This window comes from Hipposideros armiger, unplaced genomic scaffold, assembly GCF_001890085.2.
Source record: "Hipposideros armiger isolate ML-2016 unplaced genomic scaffold, ASM189008v1 scaffold_87, whole genome shotgun sequence".
NCBI lineage: Eukaryota > Metazoa > Chordata > Mammalia > Chiroptera > Hipposideridae > Hipposideros > Hipposideros armiger.
Genome location: NW_017731437.1, coordinates 3,308,286 through 3,324,217, shown reverse-complemented (window position 1 = coordinate 3,324,217; position 15,932 = coordinate 3,308,286). Strand labels below are relative to the sequence as shown.

Genomic DNA, 15,932 nt, shown 5'->3' with positions numbered 1-15,932 from the left:
GGGGGCGTGGGGGGTGGAGGAGCAGAGCGGCACAAACCTCACCCAATGGGAGGGAGGTTCCGACGCTGGGCAGCCGAGATGGCAGCCACCCCCGCCGCACACTCCTCTTCCCCACCAGCTTTGCAGAAAACAGAAGCAGAGACACGCGTTCTCCACCTGATCCAACGAAGGGGGGCCCCCCAGCTCCGGGTTTCACACCCAGCTCCAGCCCCGCCATCTCACTGCGTCTACGGCGATTCCTCAGCATTTTTAAAGTGGATCGTTTTATAATATTTAAACCACACTGTCGACTACCACCAACACCACAGTCGAGCACAACAACAGGTAAAGGACGAAAACAGATAGGAAATGTTCATATAAATGCAGCTGACTCGGCAAAGGTGGCGCCTGGGGTAGAATTTAGTCTCATTGCAGCAGTTAGAATCTCTCCGCTCCTGTCCGCTCCGGAGTCCCCTGCCAGCAGCCAAGGGAAGGGCCTGGTCAGGGAACCAGAATCTTCCTTCCAGAGAGCCCTGGGCCCTGTGCCTCCTGCCTGCAAGGAAGGCTGCAGCCCTGCAGGGAGCCACTGGACCCAGCATTTTGAGGAGGCTCCCCCTCCTCTCGGGGTCCTTGCATCCACCTTGTACTTTTGAGTGGCAGCCCCGCGCCCCCTGACAGTCAGGACTGGCCAGCCCAGTGCAGCCCTCACGCACACCTTCTGGGCATGCGTCGTCCTCTAGGCTAGGTGCCAGGCTTAACTTCCGGTTCAGGGGGATGTGGAGGTGCCTCTTGGTGGAGTTTCAGGAGACCGGAAGCAAAGCATTCGCCCCGTACTGCTATTCCAGGTATGGGGGAGCCACACACTGGCCATGAGCACAGCACGTGCTTCGGACTGGAGAGCAGGGTTGGATTATTGTTTATTGGGGCGGGGAGGTGAGGGGGCTGGCAATAAATGGTTTATTAAGGACTCTGGAGGTGGGGTGGCTCCAAGATTGGCTAATATACTGTTGACATGTCGTCAGACCCAGGTTGCTGTCATCCTGGGCCTTAGTGTTTGTCCCAGCCTTCCTATTCATAAGCCACTTATGCATCATGGGCCACTCACACGGCGGTGAGCTCCTGGGCCTCGGCACCTGCATGAGCTGGGGGCAGCCGTCACGAGTAGCGTTGAGGGCAGCATGGCAGGTGGGGAGGACCTACGCAGGTCTACAGTAAATGTCGATTCCTCCAATGGGAAGCATCGCCGTGAGCAACCGCCATTGGGGAGCCGGCTCCTCCACCTGGGTATTGCGAGGTGCCAGGTGAGGGCTCACAAGCAGATGTCGGATCACATCAGCCTTGGTGGCAAGGCCAAGGTGAGCCCTTGCAAAGGCCACCTGAGAGCCAGCAGGCCCTGTGGCTGGAGAGGGGCAGAATGACACACACACACACACACACACCCCCGCCCCGAGCAGCCTTCCTACCCCCAGGAGATGAGAGCCTGGACGGGCCTTTGGTGAACAGTTGGTCCAGCACGTAAATGTCCTCGCCCTCTGCGACCATTCCAAGAGCTCACTGTCACCCATCTTCCATCTGACTCCTTCCATCTGCGGGTCCCCCAATGTGCCTTCTCCAGCACCCGTGGGTGGTCCCAGGAAGGAGCCAGGGTAGCCCCGTCCTCTCTGCCACAGTTACTGGTTTGGGACACACTTGACTGGGGGCAAGGAGTTTGTGACCTGTGTTTGTGCTTCTGTTGGGGTGGGGGGGTGGAGGGGAGTGGGGAGAGTCACGAGGACTCATTGAAAACACTGCATCCCTCGGGCCACAGGCGGTTTTTGAATTCCTCTTCCTGCTACTCAGCCCCCCACACAGGTTGTGGCCATAGCATTCTACCGACACGCTCAAGGCTCCCTGAAATGTCTGGAACGCGAGGTGACTTCCTGGTGCCCCACCCATGTAGCCCTGGGCGAAGGTAGCCAGCCCGGGGCCTCAGTGAGAGAGCTGGACAGAAAAGGTTTGATGTGGCAGCAGCTGATCTTTTGAAAGAATGTCGCTGGAGGAGACGCCAGGCGCTGGGAGCCAAGCCTGTGGTAGTTGCAAAACGCAGGAAAGAATGTGGCGCTGCCTGCTGGCTCCCTCTGCCTCGCACGGCGGCTCCCACGCTCCTGCGATTCCGTGTGCATGGGTGCCTGCGCCAGACCTGCTGTGTGCACTCAGGCCAGCGGGGCGGGGGGTGCTGGTCGAGATCCCCAGGGCTAGGCGGGTAGGTGCAAGAGGTCGGGTCTCTGCCTGCAGGAGACAAACGCACCGCCGGCACAGACGTAAGAATGACGCAGTGCCCTGATCAGGAAGACGGGCTGGGGAATGCAGCCCGGGTGTAGACCAGGGAGGAGGGAAGGGACCCGAAGCAGGTCTGGGCAAAGGCAAAAATGCTGAAGAGGGGACTGAGGGGTCTCGGGGGGCAGGCCAGTCAGTCTAGAGGAGTTGAGGGGCCCCAGGACCCAGATGCCACCGCACTGCCCAGGGTGAGGCAGGGAGGGTGCAGGCTTCTGTGAGAAACTGCAGGAGCAGGGAAGCCAGGAGCAAGCGTGCACAGCTCTGCCTCACCTGAGTGCGCCAGCACTCGGACCCCCATGCACCCCCTACAGACAGCCTCAACCCCAGAGCAGGGGGCCCAGGTCCCCAGCCTGTCCTGCCCACCTCAGACCCAGGGGTCACGGGGACGCCCAGGCCTGCCTCCAGGGGAGAGGCTGGAATTCAGGGCTTATGTGAGCTTCCTGGAGCTGCTGTCACAAATCGCCACAAACTGGGGGGCTTAAAACAACACAGAGTTATTCTCTCACAGTTAGAGGCCAGAAATCGGACATGAAGGTGACACTGCTTGGCCACCACCTGTTTAAAGGGTACACCTGGGCACCGTGACACCCGAGGCGCCAGTCCAGGCTCCACAGGGAAGGGGGCGCTGACTTTATAAAGTACAAATCTGCTCTGGGAATTCTAGCAAAACGCCCCAGTTTTACCAAAGAGAGGAGTTAGCTAGCTCCCTACTGTCCGGGCAGTGAAGGGCAGGGTGACCTGTTGAAAGTTTCCCAACCCCACAAACCAGAGGGTTGGTTGGTTGCGACAGCTAAGGGGTGGGGAGCAGCCAAAGTGTCCCTAAAGGCCGTCCCTTCACAAGGAAAGAGGCTTATCTGCGCTTGTACACACACACACACACACACACACACACACACACACACGCATGCAAATCTTGGCCCTGGTCAGCAGACCTCTTTTCCTTCTCAGAATGCACACTTACGATTTTTTTTTTTCTGGAACTTTTTTTCTCCTCCCTTTCACAAGTTTAATTTCTATGCATCCTTCAGGTCTGTCTACCCTGGAGGAGCCTCAGATCTCGAGGTTCTTACTAAAAACCGCCTGAGCATCTGCATTTCTAGCCATCTCTGGGCAAGGCCAGGGCGCTGGTCCTGGGACCACATTTTGGGGACCTCTGGAAACACCTGCTTTTGGCCTCGAGTCAGCTGCCCTGCCCATGCCCAACACCCTCTGTGCCCCATCCCCCCGCAATAATCCTCGCACAGGGCATGGCTGGCCGCGCTTGTGTCTGTGCCACCACTGGACTGAATCTTTCTTTTCCACCATCAGATTTGAGAGTGCCCATCGCAGAGCGGGAGTGTTGTCAGCCTCACCTCTTGTTGAATGAGCGAAGCAACCTATGCATTCAAACCAAAGGTCAGCACAGGCGTATGCCAGCCATCTCCTCTGCTCCATCAACATGGGGGAAGGACCCAAGCATTGACACGTGAATCGAAGTGGAGGAAGTGATGAAGCTGTGAAGGGACCCGCCGAGGTCAGCTTCGGCTCAGATCCCATGAACCCGCGGCTCTCAAAGGTGGGTCCCTGGTGGGCAGCGCCAGCACTCCCGGGAGCTGTCAGCGAGGCAACTTCTCGGGGTGCCCGGGCCAACCGAGGCAGAAGCCCTGGCCTGTGTTTTCAGAGCAATCCGGGATTCTGAGCGCAAAGCCCTGCGTTGTGCCTGCCTGTGACAGCTCCCTCCAACCTTGTCCCTCCCGGGCCCGGGCCCGTTACTCATGACACTTCTGACACCAGATGAGGGTGTTTCCCGCCCTGACAGCCAGTCTGTGGTGGTGTTTCCAACGCTGCTTCTCCTGCTCTCTGACCCTAGCTGCCTGGAGTGATCACAGACCTCAGGGTCAAGGGCTCTGTCCACAAGACGGCCCCCCCCACACACACACTCAGACACCCATTTCAAGTCGGGGGTGGGGGTGAGGAGTTCCCACGACCCCCCTCCCCAGGTTGGCTCATTTGCTGAAACTGCCCACAGAACTCAGGGAAACCCTGTCACCGGCTTCACATGAAAAGGTTCAATGTGGAACAGCTAGGAGGAAGAGATGAATAGGGCGAGGTATGGGGGAAGGGCGGGAGCTGCCACGCCCTCTCCGGGTGTTCACCAGGGAAGCTCCCCGAACCCCATCATTTAGGGGGTTTGATGATGGCGGTTTCATTACAAAGGCGCAATTGGTTAAATCACTGGCCGGCCCCTGAGGTCAGGGGTGGGGCTGACAGTTCCAAGCTTCTAACCACAGGCTGAGGCCCCTGGCAACCCGCCCCCTCAACCCACAGGAGTCACCTCATTAGCATACACTCAGGTATGGTCAGAAGGGGCTCATTCTGAACTCGGAAAGATGCTCTCATCCCAACCACTCAGGAAATGCCAGAGGTTTTAGAAGCTCTTGTGCCAGGAACCAGGAAGGAAACCCAGTACACGTTTCTTATTATATTACAACATCACAGCCCCACCACCCCATTCTGGGTGGGTCGGCTCGGTGCTGGCTCCCTGGACTCCCCCTTTTTTGCTGCAATGGAGGGTGAGGAGAGGGCTGGACGGGAGAAGGCAGGTGTCTGGGTAGGACTGCTCAAGGAAGCGTGGAGGTCGTCACGGCGGGAGGTGAGGGCCGATGGGCCTCCTTCTCCAGACCCTTGCCTGCAGGCAGGGGAGCTGGGCAGGGGATGGTGGGCATGGCGTCTCCTTATAATTCCGTGTGTGGTGTGCTGAGCAGCTGTTCCCCATTAGATCAGCCTCAAGCCCTTTCTGAAAAGCCACGTGCAAGAGGCTTTGCTTCAGTCACAGCAAACCCCATGCGGGAATGGGTAGCTCGGGAGGAGCGTTGCCTTGGCAACACAGACTTAGGGGGTGGTGATGGTAACCAGGGCTGCTTTTGACCGTCGCCATCTCCTGGGGCTGGTGGCTTTCTCATCTTCCTGGTTTGCCTTTGGGGCCGTTTCCAAGCCTGCGAGGAGATGCAATTCTCAGGGGAGGTCTTGGGCGACCCCTCCCTCCCACCCTCTCACCTTAGAGGGCAGCTGCCTAGTCAATAAATGTCACCAGGGGGTGCAGAAGAAGCCCATGCCCGCTTGAAAGCACCTAAACCCAGGCTGAGCCCCTGCTTGCCCGGACTTACCCTGGAGAGCCCCCTGCCCACACCTGCTGCTTCCTCTCAGTTACAACCAGACAAGCAAGGTCACCTCAGAGGTCCAGGTGGATCTGACATAAAAGATGGTTCAGGGAGGAAGAGAGGCACGGAGCTGGGCCCCCGTGGGCACCGAGCCTGTGCTACAGCCAGGAAGGCCTGCGTGGGGCTGGGCTGCCTTTTCCTGAAGCCTGGAGCCTGGAGCCTGGGAACAGTGAGGACTTGCCGCTGACCACACAACGGGCTGGGCAGCTCCCCTTGACCTTGGCGGGGCCTGTTGGACACATGCACAGGCAGATTGCCTGGTCTCATGCAAGGTCAGAGGATTTTTTAAAATGCTGAAAAGCCTCAGCTCTGTTAAGAAGGATTTTCTTCATTTTGGCAAGAGGGTGTTTCTGGGTTGTGAGTTGCCCAAACCCTGGGGGTGCCTATGTTTAGTCACCAGTCAGGGAGGGGGCCCAGCCGGGAGGACCTTGGCATGGCGTCCCCTGAGAAGTGGGTCTCAGGGTGGGGGTGAACACCCTGTGGCCAAGGAAGAAAAGGAGGCCAGTTAGCTGCCCCCTCCCCTCCCCCCCATAACAGTCAGGGTGGCCCAGCCACCATGGCCCCAAGGAGTCATTGGCCTGCTGGCCCTAGCTGGCCCAACCCTGACACCTGCTCTCTACACAAGGTCAAGAGGGCACCCCCAGGAAGAATCCAGGGGGAGAAGGGTCCCTGAGGCCCAGGAGGAGGAAAACTAGCCCGGCCCCTTTAAGAATCTGTTAGCAGAGGAGAGAAAATGCAGAGCGAGCCCTTCGGTAAACATCTGAGGGCTTGCAGTAACAGCTACCAGCTGTGTGAGGGGGCGTGGGGGTGGGGAGGGCCGGCCTTGCTCCGCTGGAGGGTGGGATGGGCTGAGGTCAGTCTGGGTGGGGACCAGCCAAGAACGAGGACAACATGCTGAAACAGGGCGAGTCGTTTGTTCAGGACAGTGGACAAGCCGTTCAGGGCTGAGCCACCTGGGCCTAGAAGCTTCCCCTTCTTCCCTCAGGGCCTTTTCCGAGTCTGTGAGCTCCAGCCTCTCCTCACAGCCGGACAGCGAGGACGGGACCGTGGGAGGGACGCTTCAGTCCCCGTGGGAGCGGAGCTGAGTGGAGGCAGAGGCCGGGCGGCCTTCTTCAAGCCACTCCCAGTAGCTCAATTCCTCTTCCTGTTCTTCATCCAACAGGGGTCAGATTTAGGAACTTTCTATCACATGTAGTACCAAGCACAGCACGTGTGGACTGTCACTCAGCGATGCCCTTCTCCAGGCTCGTCACCTTGACCCTCACCTTCTCTTGCGTGGAAGTTTTGCTACAGCCTCCTGCGTGGCCTCTCTGCCTCCCAGCTCTCTCCAGGCCAGTCTAGTCATTGTCCTCAAGTACCTGATTGAAACATTGCCCTCCGGTTAAACACAGGTGGTGCTCCTGTTAGCGGCTGTAGACACATTTGTTAGGATACTTTCGGTTATAAGTAATAAATCCAATTCAGAAAGGCTTAAACTTTGGAGAGGATGTTTTTGTTCATATTACCTGGGAAGTACAGAGGCTGGGTGGGCTTCCTGGAGGGTTGAGCCAGCTGTTCAGCCGTGTCCAGAGGACCAAGTTCAGGGCCACCTCTCCTTTGTAGCTTCTGCAGCAGAAACTTGCTTCTTATCATAGTGCCAAAACGGCCGCAGTGGCTCCAGCAACGTTTAAAAAGCAGCGTGAACCTCGTTTTCAGAACTCCTATTCCAGTTATCTGTTTCTGTATAACAAATCACCCCAAAACTTTAGCGACTAAATCTGTTTTGCTCATAGATCTGCAGTTTGGGCAGGGCTCAGCAGGAACGGTTTATCCTAGTTCCACGTGGCACCGTCGGCTGGGGCAGCGCAGCTGGGGCCTGGAGGACCCCTTTTCAGACAGCTACAATACTAACCACTCTGTAGCCGAGTTCAGGGCTTCTGGCCCATGACTGAAGAAGGAAGCTTGAATGTGGAAATGTGTAGCCCGGCTGTGCTACTTGCACTGGCAGCCATTTTGTGACCACGAGGCAATCCCATTTAAGAAGCAGATGCACAAAGGAGGGGAGAGCCTTGATCAAACATGGCAATGCCTGTTCTCCCTGGGGATTCTCCAGGTACGTGAGCCAGTAAACCTATTTTACCGTTTAACTCTGTTTGTGTTTGATGCGTAGTTTACCTATAATTCCTTAGCCAGTACAGAAGGCTGCTGTAATATTTTCCCCATTTCATTATAGGGATTGTCCGTATGTCCGTCTATTTGATTAGACAACAAGTGGCTTAGGAGCAGGCACCGTGCCTCCAGCATTTCTCTACCCCCAGTGCCTACCACAGCAAGTGACATTCCATTGTTTGAATCATACTTGGAGAGAAAACAAATGAGAATAGGTGTAGCTATTCCAGAATTTTTAGGTGTTTACATCACACCCTCCACCCCTTCTCTACTTCCATACCTGGTGCCATTCATCGACTGCCTCTTATTTTCAAAGCCCGGACACAGAGCTCGCATTGCAATTGTGTTCCCCAAGATGGAACGTTGGTGAAAGAAATACGAGAAGAAAGGCAGGTAAACCCCTCTTTCCTGGAGCCGTCGTGCCATGGTGGTGCCCTGGGCACAAATGCCAATAGGGAGATTGGGTAGGACCTTTGTGGGAAGCAGGGGTGCAGCAGGGAGGAGGTGACCCTCCGTGCTTTCACGCCATCAGCACATTTCATGGCAATAAACTCGGCCTCACTCCCGTAAAATCCGTCAGCCCAAGACACGCAGTCTTTCTGGTTTTCTTTGTTCAAGGTTAACTTTTCACAAATCAAATATCTTCCTCCTACTCACCCAGCCCCATCAAGGAGGTTTGGCACATACAGCTTTGCTGAGCATGATAAAAGAAAGCCTCAAAAAAAAAATAATAATAATGGATGTGTTTTCTGAGCGCATTTCTGGGAAAAGCAGGCCCAGCCAGCTTGTTCTGCATCTGCCCTCCATGTTTGCCCCCTGGGCCCATGGCACTTCCTTCAGAACCAGCTGGCTGGAGCCAGTTCCTACGGTCGGTCCCAGAGTGGTGGTCACCCGTCTGTGAGAAACAGGCGGAATGAGGACAATGCAGTGACCGTGTTCTTGTTCTGACGTTGGGTCTCTATTTGGTTTGCTCCCCACTATAAATAAAACGCCAACTCAACAGGTGTAAGCAAGACAAGCTGTTTAAACGTCTTACCCCAGGGACCCCAGAACCAGAATCCCAGGGTGTGTTCGCTCGGGGGCCACGGCAGGCCTTACACACTGACATCCATGGTGTTGGGCTTGTTCTCACGATCCTGACGGCAGTGGAAACTTAGTTTATATTTGTCCTGTCCTTCGTTTCTGTTCCAGGGTTGCTCCCCCAGGAAGCAAAGGGGATTGTTGGACTAAAGTCTAGATATTTCTCTAGATGCTAAGCGATTTCAACAGACACAATTTCTGCCACCTAGTGTCTTTTCCTCTAAGATTGTCACCCCGATACAGATAAATGCAGACAAACTGGTTGGCAAGCAATGAAAAGCTTAACCCAATTAGACGGTGACTGGGATTTCTATATAAATAAAATCGACTTTGCAAAAATGACTGGACAGGATTTTGAAAAATTAGGGTGTGTGTTTGGGATGGTTTGACCTCAAATAGGAGCCTGGCAAAGTGAGTCCCCAGAGCCAGCAGGCAGGACTCAGTTCCGGGTGACATCATTCAGATGACATCATAACCAGGAGGGGACACTCAGGAGGTGGCGTTCCGGGCGCTGGTGACGTTCTGTTTCTTGCTCCAATGGTGGTCATGCGTGTGTGTTCACTTTGCGGGGGTGTATCAAGCTCGACCCTTAAGATCTGTGTCCTTCTCTGTGTTTATGTTGTGCTTGAATAAAAAATGTCTCTTGGCATCTCTCTAGCAGGGGACCCATGATGTTCCCTTTAAGGGGTGGGTCAGAGGTAGACACTGTTCCCCCAAGCAGCTGGAGCCTGTGGGGTTACCTGTCGGAGGAAGGAATCAGAGTCAGACCCGTCAAGGAAATCAACAGAGGTTTTAGAGCTGAGCCCCAGGTGAAAGTCGGGAGGCCGCCACTCTGAATTATGGGTGAGCGCCTACGCTCACATGCAGCTAGCTCCGCGTGCGTGAAGGGGCGGGGTGTGGGGTGAGCTTCCCGTCGGCGATGTTCCTGAGCAGCACGGTGGGGGCCAGTTGTGTGGTCACAGGTCTAGGAAAGGCTGTCTGTGTGCCGTCTTCTGGAACTTGGGCTGCTCCTGGAACTCGCTGCCCTTCATTGTTGTCACATCCTGCTTGGGACTTGCCACCATCATCACACCGACCTTCAGTAGATACCTTAATGTGGCAGGGTCACCCAGCACGTCATTCTTTTTGATGGCCAAATAATAATCCATTGTATGAACACAGCACATTTTATTTATCTGGTTATCATTTGATGGACATTTGGGCTGTTCTCACCTTTTTTTTTTTAAGATTTTATTGGGGAATTGGGAGGATGGGAACAGCGTTGGGGAATTGGGGAAGGGGAACAGACAAGTTGCTGTCCTTTTGTTCCTCAGTCTAGTTGTGGAGGACGTTGCTTCACTGGCCCATGTTGGTATTATCATTGTGCTCTTCCCGGGTGAGGCAGATCAGTTGCCGGCCATTGGACGGCCGCCCACAGCGGCTTACGGTGGCTCACGGCAGCTCACAAAAGCTCACACCTGCTGCCGACCAGCCCTACTGCAGCTTACGCCGTTGCCAGCGATTCATGGCAGCCCAGCTCCAGGTCGAGCTGTTGTTCACCATCTTAGCTGTAGAGGGAGCAACGTCACTGGCCCTAATGTGGGATCTGAACCAGGGTCCTTCTGCTCAGAGCTGGCGTCCCAAGCCAACTCCTAACCAATGCACCACTCAGCTGGCCATGTTCCCACCTTTTTTTTTTTTTTTTTTAGCTGAGCCATCTTGCCACCTGTTGGCAGCCCAGCGGAAGCTCAGCTCAGGCCGGGCTTCGAACCGCTGTTGCTCAGAGCTGGCACTTTTGAGCAAGCTCTTAACCAATTGAGCCACTCAGCTGGCCCCTGTTCCCACCTTTTGATATGATGAATCCACCATTCACATTTAAGCCTTTTCCAAGCAGCAGTGCTGTGCATCCCTTCCGCCCACAAATACAACTAATAATAACTACCATCTACCAAGCACCTACTATGTGCCAAAGCAAGCACCTACTATGTGCCGGGCTCCAAACTGGGCTCTTCTTATGTCAACAGATGGAATTCTCACCCTGCCCCAATGTGTGTGGTAGGTATTATTATTCCACTTTGTGGATGATGGAGCTCAAGTCCAGAGAAGTAAAGAGATTAGCCAATGTCACAGTGGAAGTGGGCCTAGACCCCAGGTCTGTATTGCAACAAAGCCCTCCTGTGCGTCTATCTCATCTTTGGCATGTAACCCTTCTTTAATGGGGTTTTGCATATTTTAGGGCCTCTCCCAAATTGTAACCCTCTTCAGGGTAAGGACCGTGTCTCACGGTCCTTTAGTCTTAGCCCAACCACCTGGTTGGACATCCCTTCCACACGTATTTGTAGAGTTTCTGTTGGTTTGCAGTCTGGGGGCTCTATGCTTCTTGTCTGCTTGGCATCCCTTTCCTCAGCCTCCTCCTGGCTACAGGATGGGCATGTGACTCAGGCCTGGCCAATCAAATCCCTCAATTATGCTGGCCACAGTGATTGGCTGAAGGATGGGCTTAAGATCCAAGCCTGGCCAATCAGAACCTTCCTCGAGTATTTTGCCATAGTAACGGCTGAGGACCCCTGCTTACTCTTTGGGACTGGGAGCTATAAGGACCATCAAGCCTGGAGCTGCCATTGGCAACTTTGCCCTGCCTCCTGGGGATAGCCTACATCAGAATGCCATGCAGATGTTAAAAATGGTGTTGCAGGAAAAGATTTAACCACATGGAAAAGATGTTCGTGGGTTGAAAAAAAGCAAGCTACAAAACATTGCATACAATCTTACTTGCTCTGTGTGTGTGTGTGTGTGTGTGTGTGTGTGTGTGTGTGTGTAAATACTTGTGCAAATTACAAAATGGATGATAGATGCCCATTTGATAACATGGTACATTTTTTTTTCCTTTTTGCTTATCTGAACTTTCGAAACTCAGCCCGGATTCTGTTGTTTTCCTGTTTGTTTATTTTAAGCTAGAGTTCATGCCGTCCCCCTCAAAAGTCATTTCTTGCGCATTCCTCTTGGGGAGTATGTAGGTCCCGCCTGAGCTATCTCATCTCCTTTTTAGAACACACACTTTTCCAACAGTCCCGTGATCTGCCCCAGTCCCAGGCCTTGCCCACCCCGGCCACTCTGCCCAACTGGTCCCCTCTTGGCCACCAGGACCTGCAGGCCCAGCTGTACCCGAATGATGTCATCCGGACTCTTAGAGAAAGCCAGGCCTCCCTGCCCCCACTCATCCTGCTGGGTGTTGTGTTTTCATTCTCAGCTCACAAGAAACCTGCAAAAAATATTTCTTTTGGCAGCCGATTAGAGGGTAGCAGCCCCAGACATGCCTTCCAGGCGACATCCAAGCCTGGAGTGACTGCTGCCCTTCGCAGCTGCCAGGAGACGTGGTCATGGACAAGGTCAGGACTTGGAACACATCATCTTGAATGGGGTTCTTTTCCCCGTCAAGGTTTGAGAGATCACAGGCCTGGGATATGGGCCCCCAGGGCCCTTCCAGTGGACCAAACCTCCTCCAAGCTGATGTCACTTGGCCACCATGCCGGGGGTGGGCGGGGGGAGGGGGTGGCAGGCCCTCCTGAGGCTCTGACCCCAACTGCCTTTTCCCATTGCTGAGGGGTTCAGAGGGTCCAAGGGTCTCACAGGCAGGCAGTCCACTGCCTCCCGACTCCTCGTGACTCCTGTGGGGGCCCTGCTCTCCCTCCAAAGAGGTACCCATTCCCACGCCCCCTCAGACCTCAGGCACTGATCCCCCAGCTGGTGCCAGAGGCCACAGCCATGGAGCCAGGTGCGGGTAGTTGCCTGATGCCGGCTGGCCCATCACATCCACACTCACAAGAACGTGAGCCTGGAGAAGAAAGGCCTGGGTGGGAGAGCACTTGTACTGAAAGAGCTGACAGGGTGGAGCAGCCGGGCCGGGCGTGGAGAGAAAGGCAGAGAGAAACGAGTGGGGCGAGCTACTCCAGGGGCGTGAGAGGAGCCCCCGGGAGGAGGCAGCCTGCGGGCTCTCCACAGCCCTGGTGTCCAGCTGTACTAATGGTGTGGAAGTTACAAGATGTTCCTGAATCCTTGAATAACACCCACTTTAAACTGTCTCATCTGGGGGTTTATTTCCTATCCCCCAGAGACCCAGACTGGATTACACCAAGGGAGCCTGTCCTCAGAGGGGAAGGTCTGTCCTCGCCTGGCTGTGCTCACCCTCTCCGCTCCTGTTGGCTGGGAGGCCCCCCTTCGCTGCTCATCCTCAAGGGCCTTGAGTTATTAAAGAAAGTGCTTTCCTGGGCCTGAACATCTCTCCCAACCCTGGTGTCCAAGGGATGGGTCCAAGGTAGAGGGGCCTTCCAGATCACGACCAAAAGTCACTGGTCAGCCGTGGCTCAGTGCCGCTAAACGGGTGCAGAAAGGTAACAGGTTTTGGAGTCTGACAGATTTGGGTTGGAATCCTGGCTCCAGCAGCTTCCTAGCTGAGCACCTGCTTTGTTTCTTGGCCACTTCATGGCCAAAATCATCCAAGACCAGCCGTGTGCTGCACACCTGTCTACAAGCTTCTCTGGATGGCATCACTAGTGGGACCCCATCTTCCAAAGAAGGGAGCAGAGACGAGAGAGGCTAAGCCATCATGCACAAGCCACAGAGCTGGTGATGGGCGCTAGACCCAGGTGTATCTGATTCTGGGGACCTGGTGTTTCCCTGAGAAAAGAAAAAAGTGCTGTGCTGACAGAAACCCTCATAAAATAAAGTTAATATCCTTCTGTACCCAGAGGAAGAGAAGGTAAACCTTAAAAAAAAAAAAAGTTCTTTCAATATTTACATAGGAACTATGGGTCTGAGATTTGCTTCAAAATAATCCATTAAGGGCCAGTGTTGATGAAACAAAAGAGAATGAGCTGATCATTTACAAAGCTGGGCATACACAGGTGAGCAATGACACTGTTCTCTGTCCTTGTAAATGTTCTGACGTTTTCATAACAAAAGTCGCTTTTATGGGCTGGCCGAGTGGCTCAGTTGGTTAAGAGCACGAGCTCTAAGCAGCAGGGTCACCGGTTTGATTCCCACACCGGCCAGTGAGCTGTGCCTGAGCTGAGCTGCCACTGAGCTGCCAACAGGTGGTAGGATGGCTCAGCTGGTGAGAGCACCTGCTCCTAACAACAAGGTGGGCAGTTCGACTCCTGCATGGGATGGTGGGCTGTGCCCATCCGCAACTAAGATTGAACACAGCACCTTGAGCTGAGCAGCCGTGAGCTGCCAATGGGTGGATGGTGACTGGACTTGGAGCTGAGCTAGCTGCGCCTCCACAACTAAGATTGAAGGACAACAACTTGGCTGGTCCCCTTCCCCAATTCCCCAATAAAATCTTAAAAAAAAAAAAAGTCACTTCTATTAAAGTCGTAAGTAGGAACATGGCCAGGGTTGAGAAGCAATCCGGTAATGAGTGTGAAGGTGCAGAGAGTGCTCTCCCCCCACACCCTGACCTGTCCCCAAGGGCCCACTGCTGACCATACCCCCTCCCCACCCCTCCCCCTCCTGACTCCCCTGTGGTCCACGAGCCTTGGGCTCTGAAGCTCTGAGTAACAAATGCACCTCTCGGGGACATGTGTTTCCAATCACTCTGCCCAGCAGTGAGTCACCACCGACAGCTGCTGCCTGCCTCCATTCCCACACTCACCTTCAGATCTGCCATGTTGACAGCCAGGCCCTGGCCCCACCCCAGCCAGCCTGACCCCCTTGGGGCTGCTGCATCCTTCTACCTGTAGGCCTCACGCAGACGGGTCCTTCCATCTAGAACAGGGCCCCCACCCTTTTTACCTGGGTAACTCTTACCAACTTCCAGGTCTCATGTATCCCAGGCCGCCTCCCTAGACCTCCGACCTGGTTGCTGTCTAAGCTCCACCATCCAGCCCCTGACACGCCCTTTGCAGCGTCCCTGTGTTTCTACGAAAGCTGGTTTGTACTGCAGGAGGGAAGGGGCCACTCCTGTTCCATGTCCATCTCTGGCACCTGCGTGCACCTGGCACACAGCTGGTGCCCAATACATACTTGTTGAATGAATGAGTGAGCTATAACCTTAAGAAGCAGAGTCATGGGGAAGACAGACATGTAAACGGTAACCCATGAGAGTAAACATGAGGCGTCAAAGGGGTCCAGGCCGGGGCTCCGGAGGGGCCGTTTCCACTCTCCCCTCCTCAGGGTGACCTGCTCTCCATACAGTCCCAGCTGGGAACCTCCTAGGACGGAAATCAACCATGAGCCGGCTTCGGCAAGGTGAGGAGGGGTTTGAGCTGTACCAGGCTCTGTGGGAAAGGATTGCTGGAGAGTGACCTGTATCTGGTGGGGGGTTGGGGCAGGGGGCAGGGGGTGCCTGCCAGCCTCAAGGCCATATTGGGGCATCCCCCTACCTGCCGTGAGGCGTCAGGCCACAGTATGACTCGATGGGGAGCCCTGTGGGGTACCTGGAGCACCCTCCATGACTGTAGGGAGCCCAGCACAGCTTCAGTGCTGGGAGACGTGCCCCCCCACCCCGTAGGCCTCCATGCGACACCTGTGAGGGGAGGCCAAGCGGGACCTGGAGAACACAGGGGCAGCCGTCGGCCCTGTTCCTGGGCCAGGAGCACCAGAACTGAACCGGGGACACGCCGGAAGAGGAGAGAAGCAGCGGACTGGGGTAGGACTTCTCACAGGATCCCACCTCTCCCCAGGGGCTGGGCAGGCCCAGGGAGACTCGGGTACCGGAGAGCAAGCCACTGCCTTCCGCCCGTCTTGCCTGTGGAGCTGGGCAGCTGTCTCATAGCTGAGGAGAGGGCGGGAATGGCAAAATCAGAGTCGGTGAGCCAGACCCAAACTCCAGGAACCAGCTGGAAATGGCGGTCAGGACCCAGGCGTCACTTTCTGAGGACCCAGGCCTCCCTTGGCGTTCTCACAGCCCTTTGCCCCTGGTCTCTCTGTCGTTGGGCATTTCAGCTCAAGGCTGAGTGAAGGCTTTAGGGATTCTGCCCTGTCCCCCTCACCCTGTACAACCTCCACAGGATGAAGTTGGGAGCGGGGTGGCCTGGGATCTATTATTTCTTATGCTCCAAAGCTGGTCACAGAGCTGGGCTGGCAGGGAGGTGGGTTGGCATTTGAAGGTGACAAGAACCTGGACTGGGGATGGACATAGCGTGGTGCCACTGCTGTGGTGCAGCTGGCCTCTCTGGGAACCTGAGGAATCCCCAAAGAAGAGAGAACCTGGGAGAGAGAAGGAGTGGG

At 55.2% G+C, this 15,932-nt stretch overlaps 1 long non-coding RNA gene across 1 annotated transcript; it reads left to right on the top strand.

Moving 5' to 3' along the window:
* The first annotated feature begins 750 nt into the window (after positions 1–750).
* On the top strand, positions 751–6,946 carry LOC109383679 (uncharacterized). Its single transcript, XR_002124260.1, has 3 exons — positions 751–824; positions 3,604–3,850; positions 6,658–6,946. It is a non-coding gene; the product is annotated as an uncharacterized LOC109383679 (long non-coding RNA).
* Positions 6,947–15,932: the final 8,986 nt, after the last annotated feature.